The 21300-nt window shown below is 44.8% G+C and overlaps 1 long non-coding RNA gene across 1 annotated transcript; it reads left to right on the forward strand.

Moving 5' to 3' along the window:
* Window positions 1–13148: 13148 nt before the first annotated feature.
* On the forward strand, window positions 13149–15580 carry LOC144180537 (uncharacterized). Its single transcript, XR_013324454.1, has 3 exons — window positions 13149–13211; window positions 13782–13847; window positions 15375–15580. It is a non-coding gene; the product is annotated as an uncharacterized LOC144180537 (long non-coding RNA).
* The last annotated feature ends 5720 nt before the right edge of the window (window positions 15581–21300 follow it).

Raw genomic sequence — 21300 nt, forward strand, 5'->3', positions numbered from 1 at the left:
AGCTGACACTAAGCCTGGTGAAAGACCGCGCTTTTATAGCGCGAACCAGTGATTGTTTTGTGTGTTTTTTCAACTTTCGATGACAGTAATTTAGCAGATTCACACAAAAAGAAATTACTGCGTATTGTTTTATTTTCATGTTGAAGAATACGTATGCCTTGGCAGTTTTTAGCATGTTGGAGGCGAAACAATGTAATTGGAAATGTCAGTACAACATGACAACGGTTTGCGGAAAATTGTTTTTCACTTCAAATACTTAGATCGGATCCCCGGTTTCCCCAAAAAAGCAAGCTTGTTCGCGACGTCGCAGAACAAACTCAATCAGACAAACCAATTAGAAACTGTCATTTTGTGACGTTTTGTGTGTAATTGGACCATCCTTTTGGTAGGGGCCAAATAGTTCTGCTCCAGTTCAGACCCGACAGAGCAATTAGGGTGTACAACGTATCAATTTTACCATTTTTGCCGTCATATGATCACAGGAAACGTCGCGAAGAACTACCTGAGCAACAAAAAAGTAGCCAGGAACCATTTTAGCACACAATCTTGAGGTTTGTTAAAAGTTCATATCAGAGGCAGATAGTGAAAATGGGGTTGAAGCTTTTTCATCATTATGCTACCTTTTATTGGAATGTCGTCCCCTCGACTGCATTGCCTTAAACTTTCCCGTTGTCCGTGTGCTTGTCAATCGACGACCCTAATGGTGAAATAGAACAGTACAGACCTCTTGCGTTCAGTAGTATTTCTAAAAAACCCAACCACTTTTGAGCTTTATCTCATGTAAACAGTCAAAGTCACAGTCCAAATCCACACGGTTTTGACCATGTCGGAATGGCAGGTTTCATAACGCGGGAACACAGCATCGATTCCGAGAAGGCGTGTTGGATGAGGTGCGTGATGAGAGTCTGTGGAAACCCATCACAATCATATGCCCCCTCGTTGTGTAAAGCTGTTCTTCTTTGAGTGTGTTTTCACTTACGGTCGCCATCAGGGTGACAGGAAAGGTTCGGTTTAATAAAACCAGTGTAAACGCAAGCAGCCCTTCAGAGTATCTCTACACTGCAGATTGCACGTGCGTTGCCTACGAAGCCGCGGCTGCATATCAAGGATTACTGAAATGCAAACTGAATGTGTTTTGCACTCGGCTCCTTTCACTTAACAAATTGTCTTTCCCATAGGACAGCATGGCATGAGTGTTATCAGAATGAATTGGTGGCACTACTGCTGAGGATTTAAACCAAACTCTGACCAAACAGTTCTCTTTTGAGGGATAGAAAAGTAAAGATGTCCTGCCCGAGCAAACGAAAACCCCACATTTGATAAAGGACATACCAAGAACCAAAGGATTTTCACGTCATTAGGGTTGCATACCGGATTAAGCAAAAACAAGGCACGGAGAAAACACAAATCTCGCTGAATCAATGAATAGGGGAAAAGAGGGTTTTATTTTATAAGGAACGCTTCCGTACTTTTGTCAACACATTCAGAGAAAGCAAGAATAAGGTTGCAAAGTCGAGGTCCTACTAGGGGTATTTTTTGCAAGTTTTGTGTTGCGTGTTATCGGATCTGAACTGAAGTTGAAGCTTTTACAATCTGTCATCGAACTTTTTAGCCCCTGTGTAACTTCAATGTATGCAGGATTGAAAGCTTGATCTTGTAGTGCCTACCAAATATTTGCAGAATATCGGAATCCCTAAAAGCTGCCATCCACCCATCAACTGCTCCCGTTTCGTAATAAAAAAGCAACAAGAAAATTGAAAGGCTTATTCGAAAAACTGGCTATACTCCAGCTATTGTGAATGATACAGTTATTTCGTTCATTTTAACTCATGTTTCAGATCTGAAATTGTATCAGAATAAAATTAAGGGTAGACGTATTTATACACCCAGCTCCTGTTTTCAGCCATGAATCTTAATCATTAAGTTTTTATGATCTGAAATGCACACAAGGAAACTGTCTCATCAGATGTTTACAGAATAGTCTCATTATTTTTATTATGGATGCACAAATAAACGTTGGAGGGTGAGCTCTACCATGGAGTACAATTATTTTATACGAAAGACGAAAGTGCAAAAGACGTGAAAACGGCAGTAATTGTAATGGTGCTTAGCTGAACAGGGATGTAACTAAGGCAAATGATTAAGTACCAAATAAAACGCTTACGACCACTTATACTTTTCCTTTTCAGAAGAAATGACCCCGTACACGATATTGTTCCCATGACGGTGATCATAACAGGCAACCTTAGTATCAATGTAACTCTTCATGTAGCAGGTTCTCACATTCCATACACTTTAATAACTGGCCTGAAAGTGACTCGTGGGCATGGTCTGCCAACGTAGAACCATTGTCATTGTATGTACACAACCGGTTTGAAAATTGCGATCACAGTGAATTGAAGCGAACTGTTGGGGTTCTTTGTAAAGTATTTCAAACTGCTCACAAAATTGTATTAGAACAATTTACGCAGCAAATGAATGTTTGCGTGCATGCATCTTTCTATATGATCTGCATCATAAATGCACCTTATGCAATTATATTCGCAGGAATAAGTCTAGTGCACACAAGGACACTGTTGATTATAATTATCCCCGTCCTTCCACGGAACCCCAAAAAGCAATAAAAAGATTGTCTGCTTTACCTTTTGTATGACGTGCACTTGGGATATTTCTGATAAATCTGGTATTTAAGTTGTGAAGCGTTGCAGCTTGTAATATACAGGCTACCGAACTTTGCTCTCCAAGGAAGACAGAGAATGCCCCTTGTTTTAAAGGAGAGGGGTTTGCCCGCGTTTACAATTGCCTGCGTTGTTTTTGCCAAGTATTAGGGATGTAGGCAAAAAAGGCCGAGAAATAGTCGGACCCGAAGAAAAAGAATAACTGGCGTGGCTTTAGGTGCTTGACGGACCTTTTTTTCATGTGCCTCGGAGATCTCATAATTTCGAATTGTGACCAACGTCCTCCGAATACCAAAACAAAATAAAGAAAATTCATATGCCGTATAGTGGGGAGCAGTGCTGCTTCGAGCGCCTAGCTTGTGTATTTCGCGGTAAAGAGGCGGTGAAGGAACCTGTCGCCACACAGAAATTGAGTTTAGAGAATCATTGGAGGATATTGTTTTGGGGCATTTCAAAATTAGGACTTTCACAAAATATTTTTTTTAAAGCGACGGGTTTAGGTTAACAGGTATGTTGGTTTTCTCTCCCTAAATATTCTGCAAATTTTTCAGTGCTTCTCTAACCGCTTGTGGTGTGATTCCAAGTCGTGTGTTCCGGTTGCTTTTGTTGCCAGGGTACACAAAAATGCGTTTCCAGTGCAATTAAGGCCCAAATAACGGGTATAAATTTTATTTTCTTCACCTAAACTGCTATTTCAATTATGATATTTTTTAGAAGAACACAATGACCTTCGGTACCACGGAAATCCGTGCTATAGCCCCGAAAGAACAATTTGTGTCCGATAAAACAACCACACCTAAACCGAAATTCTACGGCGCATGTAACTCTGCTTACGCGTTTTAAAGGCGAAAGGACAGCCAGTTGAGGTGAACAAATTCCGGACTACGAATGGTTTACCCAGGGCGGGGCTCATAACACGTATAAACATCTCTCTCTCTCTCTCTCTCTCTCTCTCTCTCTCTATCGCAACCCACATCTTTTTCTGCACTTTGACATCTTTGGTTTGGCACGAATTACATTGACAGGTTCCTTTGTAGCTACATCGTGTTTGCGCTTCTTGCAATCGCAGAATGTTTGTTCTTGCAATCGCAGAATGGAACTCGTTACCTGCTCACATCTAAGTCTTTCTTTTGTTTTTGTTCTGTTTTTTTCTTCTCTATATAATTTTTGCCCCAGTTGAGTGTACTGATTGCGCTTTTTAAAGCAAAGCTTTTTACCTCTCACCAAGAGTGATGTCTCCTTGCAGCGCCTCAAAAACAGCATTAATCAAATCATACACATGATCAGGCGAGTTGCCACCAAGAAGCGAGGCGTAAAGGAATCCGGTACCTTTTGATTATTTGAAGCTTTTGTCCTCTCGAGAATCGCATACGTGAACCCCCTGTCTTCTTCTCGACAAGGGAGACATACAAATGCTTTATATAATGATTTGAAAGGCGGTCGAGCAGGCCATTGGTCTTCTCATGAGTGCGTCCACAGAGAGGTTGCTTATCACGGGGCTCCACAACACGGTGGAAGAGCTGATATAAGGCCAGCTTTCTAACCAGAAGGTCCGACTCAGAACTGTGGTGGGTAACCGCAGGTTCACCAGATTGGCTGGGCAGCCCAGAATTTCACTCCGCTTGACGTACTCCCAGACTATTGGCGACTAAAACTAAACATGCTCCCTTTGCTTAGAAATATGAACCCCTCACATGACGAGGGTCACCGAAAAGCACGTGCTCAAGCGCTAAACACCACCCTCGGTGGGGATCATGCAGTTATCTACACAGACGCCTCCAAACATCGAGGGCAGCAATACGCCATCATCGTGGCTACCTCCAGAACCAACCTCCTTGCATGTACCTCGCTTAGGACACAAGAAATGACGGCAGCAGAAGAGGCAGACATCACCTTGGCTCTCACTCAACCAGGGGTTTGGGGGGTAGTCATCGATTCCCAGCAAGCCTAGTGGAGTTACCAGACGGGTTGGGTGTCCTGACCTGCACTGCGTGTGCTAAAAAACCACTCACCAAACGGTTACATTCAGCTTATCTGGACACCCCCTCACGCTTCAATGGAGGGCAATAAATATGCCCACCCACCAAGCCTGCGCTTTTACCTCCCATGTTATGGAGCTGCACGAGGACAGTCACCCGCTGGTCACGTTCAGGGAGATAACCCAGCATTATCGCCTTCTCAGACAAACCATACCTTCGCCTTACCCTGAGCTTTCCAGAGAACAACAAACTACCCTACGGCTCACACAATCCGGGCTCCTTCCCACATCCTACGCGTCTTCACTTCATGGATCCGAATCGCTACGACGCTGAATGTAAATTTTGCTCAGAAGTAGGAACACTACGCCCCGTAATCAGGGTGTGCGAATTTAGCCCTGAGCACCATCCTCTCTTTCCGTCAACTACCCAACAAGAGCAATGGGAGATGCTGCTGTCCAGGCCCTCTCTACCTACCCAGCTTCAGCGGGTGGACAGAACACAGGCCACGAGGACTGCATATGGGCCCTACAGAAGAAGGAATCACTCCCCAGGGCTGCACTCTGGGCCGTTCATAAAACTGAACAGAAGTATTTCTTACTCCTTCTCCTCCTTCTCTGCTGCAAATCTCGTCGCCTCCGTCTGCGGCGCAGAGACGGAGAAGTACGATCGTCTAACACCGGGTTGGAGCTTACTTTAATTTTATAAAAAAAGTTTCCACTCATGTGCTACATCAATACAACTCAACCAAACACCGTTCATGCACCATGCAATATTTTAACCTTACACAGAATATCTCTTTGAAGTAATAAATTGTGTGGTTAAGAGCATTTCACTACTCTCTGTTTTTACTATTTGTAGAGCGATGTGAGTGAATTTAAGTGACGTCGCATGGGTAATCGTTATGGGTGCCGTTTACAGCTGTGCTTTCCAACCACATTCACGGGGTGGATTGGAGCGATTTTTTTGTTTTTGTTTACTGTTTTAAGTGTATTTTGCCTGAACCCGTTTTTTTTTTAATTCAATGTAATGTATTGTTGTTTGGCGTTGTTTCTGGATTGTACTTTTCAATTTCTTGATGCAATAGTCATGTACACCATCCCTGCATCATTTTTATGTCCTGCTGGAAAAATGTACTGCACTTTTGATCGTAACCCCACTCTATCCCCCACTATGTAGTGCCCGTTCGGGCCTTTAGCGTATGTAAGTAAATAAATATTAATTACACAGAAGCAAATGATCGACTGGTTTTATTAAAACAAAATGAGTGATGTAAAAATGACACTGGACGGGTAAAACTGGCCAGATAAGACACACAAGCAGATGTCAGTCCTTTAGGATATGAGATATCGCTCTTCAAAAATCTTTGAATGGCATTTGCATCTTGGAACGGCAGCTTTGCACGGCATTCAAGCAAATGCGGCTTCACTGTCATTTGAACGGAATGTGCATCTTTGAACGGCATTTTTAACGGAATCTTTGAACGGCATCTTTGATTCGTATTCAGGCCAACAATGTAGTGCAACAATCCCTTTTTTTTTGCTTTGGCGGATTTTTGGTTCGTAGCCTTGTTCTATTTAGTCTTCAGTCGCTGGATGTTATTGCTTAAGGCGCCTTAGGAAACGAATGATACCGGGGTATGACCCGCCCACAACAGTGAGAAAGCCACTGTGCCATCTTTCAACAGCATCTTTTCTCTGTGGCTGCTACGCAGCTATCAAAGGATGGGCAAATCACAACTGTGGAGGAAATCGTCTCAATGTCTGAATCATAGGAAGCCCCGCAGTTGGTGTGCTTTTCCCGCGACGTAATTATTCCCGAAACACGAAAGTAGCTGCGACGCCGCTAGGTTGAAGTTATTGTCTATATCGTCGAATCCCTGAAAAAAACTCAAATGCGGACACTAGGCACCTTCAAACCCAACTTTTGCTAAGGAAGTTACTCGACATATTCCGTGAGGTGGCAGGAACGCACGCACGTCCTTGCCTTGACAAATCGGCCTCACTTGCGGAAAGGGTTTGCAAGCCAACCTTCTGAACACGCCAAACACACCTGAAGTAAGGGAAAAAACAACCACGCTGCACACTTTCTGAGAAAACCTGATGAAATGATTGGACAGCAGCAGCTTCAAAACCGGTAATTATGAATCAGGGGAAAGATGAAAGCTTTGGTTGAGGGATGCATCCACAAGATCCTGGGGTAAATCAGATGTCAAAAAGATGTCTCCTAAAATCCACAATATTAAATTTTAAGAAGACTAAATTCCAATGGATCTCCTTATTTATAAGAAATTGTTGTAGACGTCCTCTGTTTTTGAAGATCCTAGGCAGTACACAAGAGCCTGGTAGAGTCGTATCTCTAATGCGTTTATACTTGAATAGCAGCAAGCTTGCTCAAACGTTAGCACTGTGCCTAGCTATCTCTCTTACGAGTGAGAATAAATAATCGACGGAGTGGCGTTCCATGAAAGGGCGTTCGATGAGAGACTAATCAAGGAAAAAAGGTTCGATTAAACGACATCTACAAATACGCGTTCCATGAAAGGGCGTTCGATGAATAGCCCAGGGCCAGCTAGCCAACGTTTCGACGCTTTTAAAGGTTTCTACTTAACAGGAAAAGATTTGCGTAGAGAAACAGAACACGGTGACTGTATCAAAACGTTTTTTCTCCGAAATTACTATTTTTTTGTGGTTGTATTTCATAATGCTATCACTTCTCCATATTCTCTTTCTCTCTCTTTGGAGGGCTGCCGCTCTATTCAGTCCTGCTAACGGCATGAGTTAAAGCTCCACACACTTAGTTTTTGGTTCCATCCTTTTTGTCTTGTTTTATGGCCAAAGCGCGCCCCATTCTGCAAAATACCGTGGTTGTTGTCAGGTATATGAAATGACTTCTGCTCTGAAAAGTAAACGAAAAACTCAATTGTGTGAGTGATTTAAGCCCAGTAATCCAGGGTGGGAGCTCCGCTTGTGGCCACCACGTTATCTAGGTATGTTGCCTGCCCAGGTTCAAGAGGTAGAATAGTAATGTGTGCAGCGTGAGGCTTGAACATGGCAGCACGAAACTCGAACAGGGGCAGCGAGACGGCCAGAATAAACACATTGATTGGGAAAAAACACACTGATAGGGAGAGTTAGTTGACATTGGTGGACGCCGTTCTGGCGGTGATCATGGTTGGCCAGGCAATCAGATAAACATCAGCCTCCAAGTCCATGCAGCGAAGCGCCGCCTCCCAGTGCGGAGATGTGGTTATAGTTGTAGTGGGGCATCTCAGAAACAATGACCTAAATGTTACCGATAACAGACAGGCAGTGCTGTTAAGGCAAAGGTATACGGCAGCGTCGGTTAGGTGCAATATGGCATGATAGGAGAGCGTGTTGGTGGGAACTTGGGCCCTAAAATACGCCATATGGGTTCTTGATGAATGGTTTCATGTGTGTGCGCAGAGGTATGACTGTAGGGAAGCAGTACGAAACTAGACGTATCCCCATGTGCGCGGTTTTAACCCAGCCGAGAGAGGGAGGCATGATTTTTTACTACCCTGTATTGGCAGTTATACCCCATTCCATATCAAAAGTGCAATACTTTTGAACATGCACTTGTACAATTCCGGTTGGTGATTTCAATGAATGCCACATTTCGTCCTACCTCTCTCTGGCTATGGACGGTATTCATTAAGAAGTTTAGCGGTCAATTTCTTCGCTTCGCAACATTAACTGCCACAGACATGGCCGATGCGCCACGGACACGCCGCAGCCTGGGCTACTGCGGCCGCACGCCGAAGAAAAAAAAAGACACCGGCGTGCGTAATCTGCTCCGTTCCAATCCGATTCTAAACTGTGGCGCCAACAGAGATGTTATTAATCGCATTCACAGTGAAACTTAGTGTTCGTCGAAGAGATCGTAACGTGAAACCCAGTCATGAGTTTCACAGTCGTGCTTAGCTGGACAAGTGCCGCCATCCCGCGGAGCCCGACGTAACGAGTGCAGGCGCACCCACGGCCGGACTCGACGCTCCTTTCGCGCGCTCGGGAGGAGGAGAGTCGAGTCCGGCCGTGGCGCACCGTAGCTTCTGCGATCGGCTACCGGCGGCGCGCGGGCGCGCCGCCGGCAGGAAATTACGGAGGCCACGGGCGCACTCACACGGTTGCATGGAGAAGAGGGGTGCCTGATCTGCGGGCAGTGCGCACAACGTCGCCTAGCAACAGACGCTTGGCCACAGATATGGCGGCGCAAACTTGGTTGCCTGCATGCATTCTACGCAATTGAATACAGAGGATGGTGGTTTTTCGGTTGCATATCTTTCTTTCAAACGTAGGTTTCTCTCGGTACTAAACTTCCCTTCATTCTTCTTTCATTTTATTTAAATTTTCTGTAGATATTCCCACATTTTTCTTTTTTTTGTTCTTTTTTGTTTGTTTGCAAACTCTTTTTCTTGTGTATGCCTCTGTTTTTACGATGATTATACTTAGGTGGTACCAATCGTCATTAACGCCTGTTTAAGGAATGTTGGGAAACTGTGGCGCAGTTACCAGTGGGCGGTTGAACTTAAATGAATCAATTTTGCGCCAAAGAGGAATAAACCAAAGGGAAAAAAGAAACACAAACAGGATGTAGCTACGAAAAAAACGTATCAATGTAATTCGCGCCAAACCGAAGATGTCAAACCGCAGAAAAAGGCGTGGGTAGCGATAGAGAGAGAGAGAGAGAGAGAGAGAGACAGAGAGAGAGAGAGAGAGAGAGAGAGAGAGAGAGAGAGAGAGAGAGAGAGAGAGAGAGAGAGAGAGAGAGAGAGAGATGTTTATACATGTTATAAGCCACGCACAGGGAAAACCGTTCCTAGTGAGGGATTTGATGACCTCAACTGGCTGTCCTTCCTCGCTTCCCCGCAATTTATTACCAAAGGAGTCGTTGACAAGTATCATCACGCTTTCGCCTTTAAAACGCGTAAGCAGACTTACATGCGCCGTAGAATTTTGGTGTAGGTGTTGTTTCATCAGGCACAAATTGTGCTTTCGGGGCTATAACATGACTCACCGTGGCACTGAAGGTCATTTTGTTTATTAAAAATATCATAATTGAAATAACAGAGTTTAGGTGAAGTAAATAAAAATTTATACCCTTTATCGGGGACTTTGTTAGTGCACTGGAAACGCATTATTGTGTACCGTGGCAACAAAAGCCACCGGAACACACAACTTAGAAACCCGCCACAAGCGGGTTAAGAAGCTCTGAAAAATTTGCAGAATATTTATGGGGAGAAAACTAACATACCTGTTAACCTAAACCCGTCGCTTGCGAAAAAATATTTTGTGGAAGTCCTAATTTTGCAATGCCCCAGAACAAGGTCCTGCAATAATTCCGTAAACTCAATTTCTGTGTGGAGACAGGTTCCTTCACCGCCTCCTTTTCCCGATGTGCACAAGCGAGGGGCTCGAAGCAGCCCTGCCCCCAACTATACGGCATGTGAATTTCCTTTAGTTTGGTTTCGTATTCGGAGGACGTTGGTCACAATTCGAAATTGTTAAACCTGCGACGCACGTAAAAAAACGGTCCTTCAAGCATTTAAAGCAACGCCAGTTATTCTTTTTCTTCGTGTCCGACTATTTCTCGGCCTTTTTTGCCTACATCCCTAATCCTTGGCAAAGAACAATGTAGGCTATTCTAAACGCGGGCAAAACTGTCTGCGCCTAAAACAAAGAGCATACTCTCTCTTCCTTGAACGGCAAAGTTTGGCAGCCTGTATATTACAAGATGAAACGCTGCCCAACCTAAATACAAGAATTATGAGAAATATCCCAAGTGCACGTCATACAAAAAGTAAAGCAGGTAATCTTTTTATTGCTTTTTATTGTGCCGGGAAAGGACGGGGATACGTATAATCAACAGTGCCCTACTGTGCATTAGACTTATTCCTGCGAAAAAAATTGCATAAGGTGCATTTATGGACAAGATCATATAAACGGATGCATGCACGCAAGCGTTCATTTGCCGCGTAAATTGTTCTAATAAGATTTTGTGAGCAGATTGAATTACTTTACAAATAACCCCAACAGTTGGCTTCATTTCGCTGTGATCGCAATTTTCAAACCGATTGTGTCGATACAATGACAATGGTTCTGCGTTGGCAGACGATGTGCACGAGTCAATTTCAGGTGAATTTTAAAGTGTACGATTGTGGCAACCTGCTACATAATGATTTTTATTAATATTAAGGTTGCCTGCTATGATCACCGTTATGGGAATAATGTATTGTACGGGGTGATTTCTTTTAAAAAACGAAAAGTATAAGTGGTCGTAAACGTTTTATTTGGTGCTCAATCATTTGCATGAGTTACATCACTATTCAGTTAAGCACCGTTACAATTACTGCGGTTTTCACGTCTTTTGCACTTTCGTATAAAATAATTGTACTCCATGGTGGAGTTCACCCTGTTACGTTCATTTGTGCATCCATATTAAATCTAGTGAGACTATTCCTAAACATCTGATAAGACAGATAGTTTGCTGCTGCGCATTTCAGATCCTAAAAACCTAACGATTAAGACCCATGGCTGTAAACAGGATCTGGATGTATAAACACGTCTACCTTAAATTTTATTCTCACACAATTTTGGCCCTGAAACATGAGTCAAAATGTACGGAATAACTGTATCATTCACAATAGGTGGAGAATAGCGTTTCACATATTACTTGCCCGTAAATAGAAAGCAAGAGTCTGGAGCCAGTAATTCGAACAAGCCTTTTAAGTTTATTTCCGTTTTTTATTTCGTAACTTGAGCAGTTGACGGGTGGATGGCGGCTTTTAAGAAGTGCGATATTCTGCAAATATTTGGTAGCACTAGAAGATCACGCTTTGAATCCTGCATACATTGAAAATACACGGGGGATAAAAAGCTCAATGACAGATTGCAAACGCTTCAACTTAAGTTCAGATCTGGTTACACGCAACAGAAAACCTGAAAAAATAACCCGAGTAGGAACTCGACTTTGCAACCTTATTCTTGCTTTCTCTGAATGTGCTGACAGGAGTACTGAAGCGTTCCTCATAAAATAAAAACTTGTTTTCCTCAATTAGGTGATTCAGGAAGATTCGTGCCTTCTCTGTGCATTTTTTTTGCTTAGACCGGTTTGCAACCCTAATGATGTGAAAATCACTTGATTCTAGGGATGTCCTTTATCAAATGCGGGGTTTTTCATTTGCTTCAGCCGGACACCTTAACTTCTTTATCCCTCAAAACAGAACTGTTTGGTCAGGTTTTGGTTTATACAGAGTTTACCCTAAACAGTAATTCCGCCAATTCATTCTGAAAACACTCATGCCATACTGTCCTATGGCTAGCACAATTTGCTAAGTGAATGGAGCCCACTGCAAAACACTTTGCAGTTTGCATTTCAGTAATCCTTGTTATGCACCGGCGGCGTCCATAGGCAACGCACTTGCCATCTGCACTGTAGGGATACTCTAAAGGGCTGCTTGCGTTTACACTGGTTTTATTAAAGCAAACCTTTCTCTTCCCATTGATGGCGACCGTAAGTGAAAACGAACTCAAAGAAGGAGAACTTTACACAAGGGGGCACATGATAGTGATGGGTTTTTACAGACTCTCATCACGCACCTCATCAAGCACCCCTTCTCGGAATCGATCCTGTATCCCCCGCGTTATGAAACCGGCCATTCAGACATGGTCAAAAAGTTTGGATTTTGACTGTGACTTTGACTCCTTTAGAAGAGATAAAGCCCAACAGGGGTTTGATTTTTTAGAAATATTGCTGCATGCAAGAGGTCTGTACTGTTTCATTTCTCCATTGGTGCCGTCGATGGAGAACCACATGGACTACAGGCAAGTTTAAGGCAATGCAGTCGAGTCTGTCAAATGCCAATAAAAGGTAGCCTAATAATAAAAAAAGTGTAAAACCCTATGCACTATCTGCCTCTCATATAGACTATTAACAACCTTCGGAACTGTGTGGTAAAATGGTTCCTGGCTACTTTTTTTGTTGGTCAGGTAGTTCTTCGCGACGTTCCTTGTGGGTATATGACGGCAAAAACGGTAAACTTGATAAGTCGTACGCCCTAATTGCTCTGTCGGGTCTGACCTGATGCAGAAATTTTTGAACTGCGCTAAAAGGAGCGTCCAATTACACTCAAAACGTCACACAAGGACAGTTCGAAATTGTTTCGGATAATTGAGTTTGTTCTGTGACGTTGCAAACAAGCTTGCTTTTTGGGAACAACGGCCATCCAAACGAAGTATTTGAAATGACGAAAACCTTTTCGAAAAGCTATGTCATGTTCTACTACCATTTACAATTACACTGTTTCGCCTCCAACATAATTAAAAACAGCCCTGACATACTTAATCTTCATAATGAAAATGAAACAATACGCAATAAATTTCATATTTGTGTGCATCTTCGTAAATTGCTGTCATTAGAAGTTGAAAAAACACATAAAATCGTCACTGGTTCGCGCTATAAAAGCGCGGTGTTTCACCAGGCTTACTGTCAGCTATTGCCCGGACAAACGCAGAGTCTTCTCCGTGAAGTGCCTTAGGTAAGTGTGGTCTAACTGCTTACGATAATTACAGCAGGCAGAAGTACTGCTTTCTTCTAAATTCTTTCCAAGATTTGCCTCTTGCAGACTCAAGTAGCGATGTATTTCGAGCAATAACAACTTGAAGTGTGCTTGCGACAGCGTCCTGCACATGCCTTTCATTTGGAATATTTACAACTGCGATTGCAGGAAATTGGTATTTAACTCAGAATCCATTTGCAATACTGTTTAATGTCTGCACTTACAACGTACAAGCAATTCGTTCGTTTAACTATTTAAAGAACGCAATGAACATGTAAAATATCCCAACTAAAAAGGGTGCGCTTGCCTTTCAGTGAAAGCAAACATTTTTGCTCATGGGAAATTAATTATCCCAAAGTTTGAACTGCTGTTTCTAAACAAACCATATGTTTAAGGAGTCTTCATATGATGTGCGTTTTTATATTATTTCTGTTTTTCAGAGCATTTTTCCAGCTGCCCTACAATTATTTGGACTAATTTTTTGCACTGCAAATTTCAAAAATCCCAACTCTATCGTTTTTAACAATTAAAAAATCTGTTTTTTTCCAGAAACAAATTCCACGATGTTCCGTCTTTTTGGACTCCAACTTGTGGTTGTGCTTGCAGTCATCTTAGGTAACTATGCATTTTTTACTCAAATTTCTAGGTGTTACGGAGCCTCTTCAGACCACGCAGAATTCGTCAAGTTTCTTTTAACTCGGCTCCTAGGAGCACGAAAAGCGGTTGGAAGTTTTTACCTGAGCAATTATTATTGCCTGCCAATAGGACTCTTCAAAAATGCAGAGTAAATCGAAAAAGCCTTTTTGTTTTCTTTAAACCCCGTATTCAGAAAACGCTAGTTGTCCAAAAGCGTCGCTACCTAATTTCAGTATCAGCGAATCGCATCTCTTTAGTAGCTTCTCAGGGGAGTGCGAGTGAGACAATGTTCAGTAAATAAGAGCTGAGGAGGCTTTTATTGAGCAGCTCCTCAGTATCCACTGTTGTGTCTCGCTTCGCCATCGGCATTGTTGTAACCAGGGAACGAAGAACACACTAAGGATAGACAAGGTACACCGAGCAGGAAAGTGAAGGAGGAGAGAATGGCGAAAATGTGAGGGGGGCGGTACGCCCAGGCAGCGCAAGACGTGTTTGGTTGCTGCGTTTTCACATCGCTGTCGGCCTCGTTCTAAGGGGTGAGTGAAGAGGCCTCCGAAGAAAGACTGATTAGAGCGAGCAAGAAAGCGGAGGCAAGTATGGCGATAGCGTGACCGAAAGGGCGGTATGCCGAGACTGTGCGTGCTCGAATTTTGCAGGGGGTATTGTAACCGTCCCGCAATTTCTCCCTGGCAATCTCAAACGCTCTGCAGAAATAGGACCAAAAACACTTCGAGGATACCTAAGTACTTCATTTGAGTACTGCAAGAAAAAGAAATACTGTCCGGTTGAACACCTTTCCGTGTCATTTTCACAAGTGATATCAACGCAGCAGCCAATGTGGATGGACGAATCGGCCTTGAGCCTCGGACGGCAGTCCTTACTTTCACTTACCAATTCCTAAAGGGTTTCTGGGTATTTTGGTTGGTCATGTTGAGGTCGAAGCCAAACTACAACTCGTCAACAAGCAGAGAAGTTCTGACAGCAACAATTGTCGGCTTTGGCCAGTACCTTGGAGTGCGTATGAAACAATTGTTGTTGTCGCAGCCAAATAGGGATTGATTAAAAGGCAGTGAGATTGTAATGGTAGCTATCATCGCCTCTGCACAGTCTGCCTGAGCGGCCATGCTGTTAGGCCTATGTTCACATCTAGCATCAAGTATTTAACATTAGGCTTTACGACACGCCAAGCCCCCGTCAAACTCACTACACGTCGTCTGCGGGTACCGGTTGACGACGGTAGACCTTGAAGGGAATATGATTCACTTTGAGGCCTCAGATACCCAACGGGAATGCCAAGCAGACGCACACCCTCATTCGGAGCCATAGTATCGAAAGTCCGCGATCGCAGCACACAGGACCGGAATTGCAACAGGTAATGTAATATACCAGCCAAAATAATTACCGCAGTCACGCCAACGACCGAAACAGGAGGTTTTCGCAGAACGGGCAGTTGAAGGCTGTCGCTTCAAAACTACCGTTTTTTGTTTCTTTGTACCTCGATTGCAGCCATGATCGCCGCCCCGGGGGCTGCTCTGGGAGGTGGAGTCGGTGGCACCGGCGGAATAGGCTTCCGTGCAGAAGACGCCATGGCCCGCGCTGAAGAGACTGCTTCGCAGAAATAGAAACCGCTTGGTGCGCTGCTGAAACAATAACTACACTGGCGATGGAGAAACCACGAAGATGATAATAAATGGCTCCACCTACTGAACGTACATGAACTATATTTCATTCATATTTTGCTATCTCTGATGTTGTAACATGTGATGATGGTTGTTAATTGCTTGGTTGATGGTGCGTTATATTGTCATGAAGTTCTCCCTCTATGTCTGTTGTGGGTGTCCGAGTATATTTTCCCAACAGGATGCAGGCTACATTACACCGACAGTTGTGCTTCACGCAATCGTACTTTACTCACTAGTCATAGTTATCGCCGCCCCACAGTAGTTCATATCCCGATTGATGGTGGGTAAGTGTTCAGTAAAACGCTTCATGTACTCTGACAACGCAGTAAAGCGGGGTGTTCTGCAAACTTTCATGTCACACGACTTGTGAAATCTATTCGTAGCTAATCAGGTGTCCGACGCAGCTGGCTCCCGCTTTTGCTCATTTCCACGCGACGACTGCTGCAAGAGAACAACGGTATTTCTAACCTAGGCAATCTTAATTTCTTAGTGTGAACGTAGTTACATGTATTGTTTTTACGCAGTTTGAGAGAGACAGCCAAAACTTTTTAGTGAGCTTAGTTTTGGTGGTATAGGTTCCTCATTTCAGATAACCATGTGACGTCCCGGCTCGACTAGCTCTCTCGACCAGCAAAAGTTGATCTTGAGGGAGGGAGCAGTTCGTTGGAATAAAAAAACTCTGTCAGAAAATATCTCGAGAAATGTTTGGCTAAAATGGCTTTCATGGACATCCCTTCCTGCAGGGCAGCTATTGTAGCGAACAGACAATACAATTGTCACTAGGCAGCTTTTGACCGGTTCGAGCTTACCCGAAATAGCGCGCTTAGTATGTATGGCATCTGTAAGGTCTCAGCTCCGGCACTGCCGTGTCATTTGTGCAATGTGTGCGCAGTAGCTCGGCCACTCGGTCAAACTCACGCGGCGTGCGAGTCGCGCCGCTGTCAATGGGAGAGCGCGTGTCCGCGGAGGTGACAGTTGCGGTATGATTGCGGCCGTTGTTTTGTGCGAGGGTGCCACTGTTCGAAAAATCTGGAGGCGGAAATCGAGAGACAGTCTACGAAGGATTGGGAATACACCAAACTGTTCGGTTTGATTCAAGGGAAGGTAAGGAACACAAAAAACGCGACTACTGCAAAGAAAAAAGATTAGGCGAGAAGCTGGTGGAAGCAAGAAATCAAGGAAGCTGTAACACAAAGACAGCAAGCTTTGAGAGAGCACAGGGATGCCAAGCTAATTGGAATGAAACTAGAATAAATAACTATGGAATGGAATTGGTCCCACCTAAAGAAGGTAGAAGTACAATATCTTGTATATCAAAAACACAGAGGAGAAAGTGAGCGATGGGTGTCGAACATAAGAGCAAAGCATAAAGGCGCGCCGATAGAGTTTTGGAACCATGTAAAAGAACTAATGAAAAAGACCGAAGTACAACGTCACCTCATAAGCGGAGAAGGTCAGGTACTAAAAGGGAACGAGGCGGTATTTCCCATTCGCTCAATGATAGAAGAGAAGTTCAGAAGAACGGAGAGTGTGCTACAGAATTTGGAGAGTGCGTAAACTGAAGTGCGTACAGATAGAGAGCTAAAGTAAGCGAAAATAAACTGAAAATAAGCCGAATAAAATGCCCCTGCAAATACGGCGAGAGGGTCGGATGAAATTCTAATACGGCTGGTGAGCCTACGTGGCCCAAACTGCAATGCACTATTGATTTGCGCAATTGAAAAAAGTAATATAAACTAAGCAAGTACGGGACCATTCGCGTAAGAGAAGGATGAACCTGATATATATACGTACAGCAGACAGGGCTAATGCCAACTCATGCAGGCATATTACTGTTACCTCGGTGGCATACAGGCTGGCAATGCAAGCCATAAAAGTGGCAATGCAAGCCACAATGTAACGACTGGATAATTTTGGTGGGAAGACCAAAAGCGCTTCGAACCGGTATTTAGAAATACAAAGTTTAAAGCAGGGTTGTCCTCTGTCGCAATGGCTGTTTATGCTGTACATTGCAAAACTAGAAAGAAAGCTTGGAGACAGCAAAATAGGTTTCAACCTGCCTTAGCCGCAAAGGACAGGGAGTGGAACACCATATTCGGGTACTGATATATGCAGATGACATAGTACTACCAGCAGATAGCAAACTGTCTGCTACAGCTCACAGATATCTGCGGAGAAGAAGGCACTGAACTGGGGTGAGAGTAAAGCACCGCACAGTCTGGAGTTATAGTTTTAAATTACGACGCCCGTGACGAATCGATATTCGTTCAAACAGGCAACAATACCATGAGTAACCAGATAAAAGTATCCGAGGATACGGATAAACAAAGTTTAGGCAATCTAAAAGCTCATCACGCGCGTTTAAGAATTATAAGAAAAATAAATGCCGCTATCATGAAGCGCAGGGCGCTATGGGAATATAACTAATAGAACGTTCTGAGTGGAATCTGCAAGGGTCTGGTGGTACCGGCACTCACCTTTTCAAACCCAGTAATATGCGTCAAATGTGAGATACAATGAGGGCGAGAAGTAAATCATAATATGGTGTGTCGATTGGCATTAGGAGCACACAGTAAAACAACAAATGAGGCCTTGCAGGGAGACATGGTACGGGCCTCCTTTGAAGTGACAAAAGCGCAGAGCAATAGATGTCTTGAAGACGGACTTAGAAATATTGATGACCCTAGACGGGCGGCCAGACTGTTACGGTACCTTTACATGAAAAGTGTGGATACACAGTTGAGAAAAAGAACAAGAAGGCTCAGGACAAAGTATATGAAACCTGTAAGGGGAGGGAACATGACCAAGGCAATAAGAAAGGAAGTAAAAGAATCAGAGACAACGACCTCAAAAAGAGGATGGACGCAAAGAAGTCCTCATAGTTTATACCACAAGCTAGCTGCAGCGCTGTGGAGGCGACATTGTTATCAGTAGTGCGCCCACTGAGGGCGCCTAACTCCCCGTGAAGGGGGTCCTGAAAGGACATTCCCTTCTCCCCTAGGCCCCGGCGCCTTTTGTCGCTTCGTTCGAGGTGAGTTAAGCACCCTGAGGGTGACAACAATGTAGCCTCCACAGTGTTGCAGCTACCGTATGGTATGAACTATTAGATATATACAGAATCGGGAAGCAAGAGATGACGAAAGAAAAGTTCTTTGATGATATCTAAGGGAGTGCATTGGTCTTTGCGGCCCGGGCGTGTTTTTTGCGGACAAAAACGCTCGTCCACGAGCCCGTACTTGAAGAACTGTGCGCAGGTTGTGGCAGGGAGCCAGAAAAATATTAGACATATTGTAATGGAGTGCAAAGTATCCTACCAGTCCTCAGTGAGGAAGATATGGAGCTTCCGGAAACCTTTGCCTTTAAGATTAACGGAAAAGTTAATGGGAAAGCAGTAGAGGCTAGTATAAGAAGGTTAAAATGTTGGTGGCAATACAACAGAGAACCATCTGGGAGACATAACAACAAAGAAGTCAGACTATCGGGAAAATTCTATACAGGCTTTTCTTTTCTTTTTTGTGAGATGATTGAACAGTACCGTTACGACAAACGTCGCTGTGTAACGCTACCCCGTTACAATGAGCTGCTAAGCATTATCATCAGCCGGAGCGATGACCCTATTCGCACGTCTCGTCGGAATAATTTTTTAGAGTTTGCACACCGCGTGGGAACAATTTTTTGTTCAGTTCGCCCGCCGCGTGCCAACAGTTTCTATTTCTAGTTCGCACGCAACTGAAAGGGGGAAGGGGGATACACGGCTAGCAGTCGACTTTTTCGGACGCCTCGTGTTCCGGCTGCTCTGTACAGTTAAAGGAGAATTATTTGTAGTTGGTCGTCCACGATTGATCTCTAGTTAATTGTTATTGGCAGCTAGCTTCGTGACTATATTGCAACGCCACTTGTGATACATTCAAGCACTGTTCAGAAACATCTGTCCCTTAGTTTGTGGGGTGATTTTGAGATGGCGGTGAACGGTACTGTTTCTCAACGGTTGTTGTCCCGCGAAGATGTGGCGTCGGCGTAGTGTTCGCTTCAGTAAAAGGAAAAGTGTGCGTTCGTGTTATGTACCCAGGGAGTATCATTTCTTCCATACATTTCCTCCGGCTGCATGTCTCCGTTTGCTTCCGGAGACGTGCTCCTGGTAGAGGTGGATCATCCCCGTTCTGCTTGGGGGATTTTCTGCCGATTAGGTGAGGGTGATCTTGACTGGTGTCGGGATTGGGACTTGGACCAGCTTCTTCTTGACTAGTGGAGGATTTGAGATTTGGACGAGTTTCTTCTTCCACTGGGGGTGTTTGATCGTGCTCTTCTCTAAAGGAGGGCTGGTGCGGTATGGGAGCCTTGTGCGCCAGAGGTGTCCTCCTTTCCCTCTGTGACGGCATGAGCATATGCTTGCTCTTTTCGTCGCGGGTGTAATCTTTCGGGCCAGTCGGCAGTACCCGTTATCTGATGTCCTTTGCACACCACACACTTGGGAATGAAGTTATGTCGTTCAACAGGGTCAGCTGATCTACACTTGGAACATCTGGCAGTGGGCCCTAAATTTTGCGGACATCTTGACGGTGCCCAGGCTGCCAGCACGCGATGCATGCTTCTGTTTTGCGTCTGAATGGCCTACACTGGTATGTAGCAGCCCGGTTACTGATCCAACACGGGACCTTGGTGCCGTGTAAAAGGATTTGCGCGGTTTACAGCTTCTGAGACGCCAAGCTTCCAACATCTGCAGATCCGGGTTGTACTCAAATATGCTGGTGGTAACGTCTTCCGGTGTGTCCTCTTCGGAGATGTTAAAAATAAGACACATGGTCGTGCTTGCTGGCGTGGATACATGCGTGGCCATCTCGTAGGATTTGTTCCTGAGAGTGAGCGACTGGATACTAGCGTTTTTCTTGGCTCGTTCTTCTTAGGGGGTGCTGATTAGGAGATAATTAGAAATATGGTGGACACAAATTTCCTCAGTCGGGTTTTTGGGAACGTTGGCTGCTTTAAAGATAACGTCGGCAAGAGAACCTTCAAACACCAACTTGAGGTTTTATCCTGCTTTGGGCTGGAGAACCACCTTGATATCCGCCTCCGGCAGTTGCACCATCGATGGGCTTCGACGACCTGTCGGCTCTTGCGGGGCTCTTGAGCGTGGTGTTTGTTCAGCTGAGGCGGGGTCTGTAGTGCGGTTTTCGAATCGTCGAAGGCGTGGTGTCGCCTGCGTATTTGGGCGCAGTTTGCATCGTCGAGTTCGCTAGGGTGAATCTCTTGGACCTACACGGCGACTTCCACGAAGGCCATTGGGAGCTAGCGGCAGTTCGGGTCGAGCATCGGGGCTTCCAGGTGCTTATGCCACCCCCGAGACGTGAGCTGGCGGACCGGTATTGAGCCCGTGAGCCCTGAAAGCGCCCTTTCTTGAGAGCGCACCGGCGCCATCGCTCCGCCGGCGTCCTGTCGGGCCGTGCCCCACAACAAACCAGCGGCCTCGCACCGTTTGCAGCGGGCCGCTCGCAACAACCTATTACCAGTGGCTGTGCACTGCTTGGCTCCTGCGGAGACGTGCTCCTCAGCGAACCTGTGGCATCGCACCATGGTCATCCAGCCCACTGACGACCTGAACGGGCCGTCACGACGTGGTGCTACGTTCGTCACCGCTGAAGCCAGCCGACCCACTGGGCCACGTCAGCGGCGTTGCAGCGGAATTGTCGGGCTATAGGCGGTAGCGTGTGTTTGAGTTGGCATAGACAGTTAATGTATTATAGTGACTTTTT

Source organism: Haemaphysalis longicornis, unplaced genomic scaffold (assembly GCF_048455015.1).
Source record: "Haemaphysalis longicornis isolate Haplotype H1 unplaced genomic scaffold, Haemaphysalis longicornis Haplotype H1 scaffold_4, whole genome shotgun sequence".
In the NCBI taxonomy this organism is placed as follows: Eukaryota; Metazoa; Arthropoda; class Arachnida; order Ixodida; family Ixodidae; genus Haemaphysalis; species Haemaphysalis longicornis.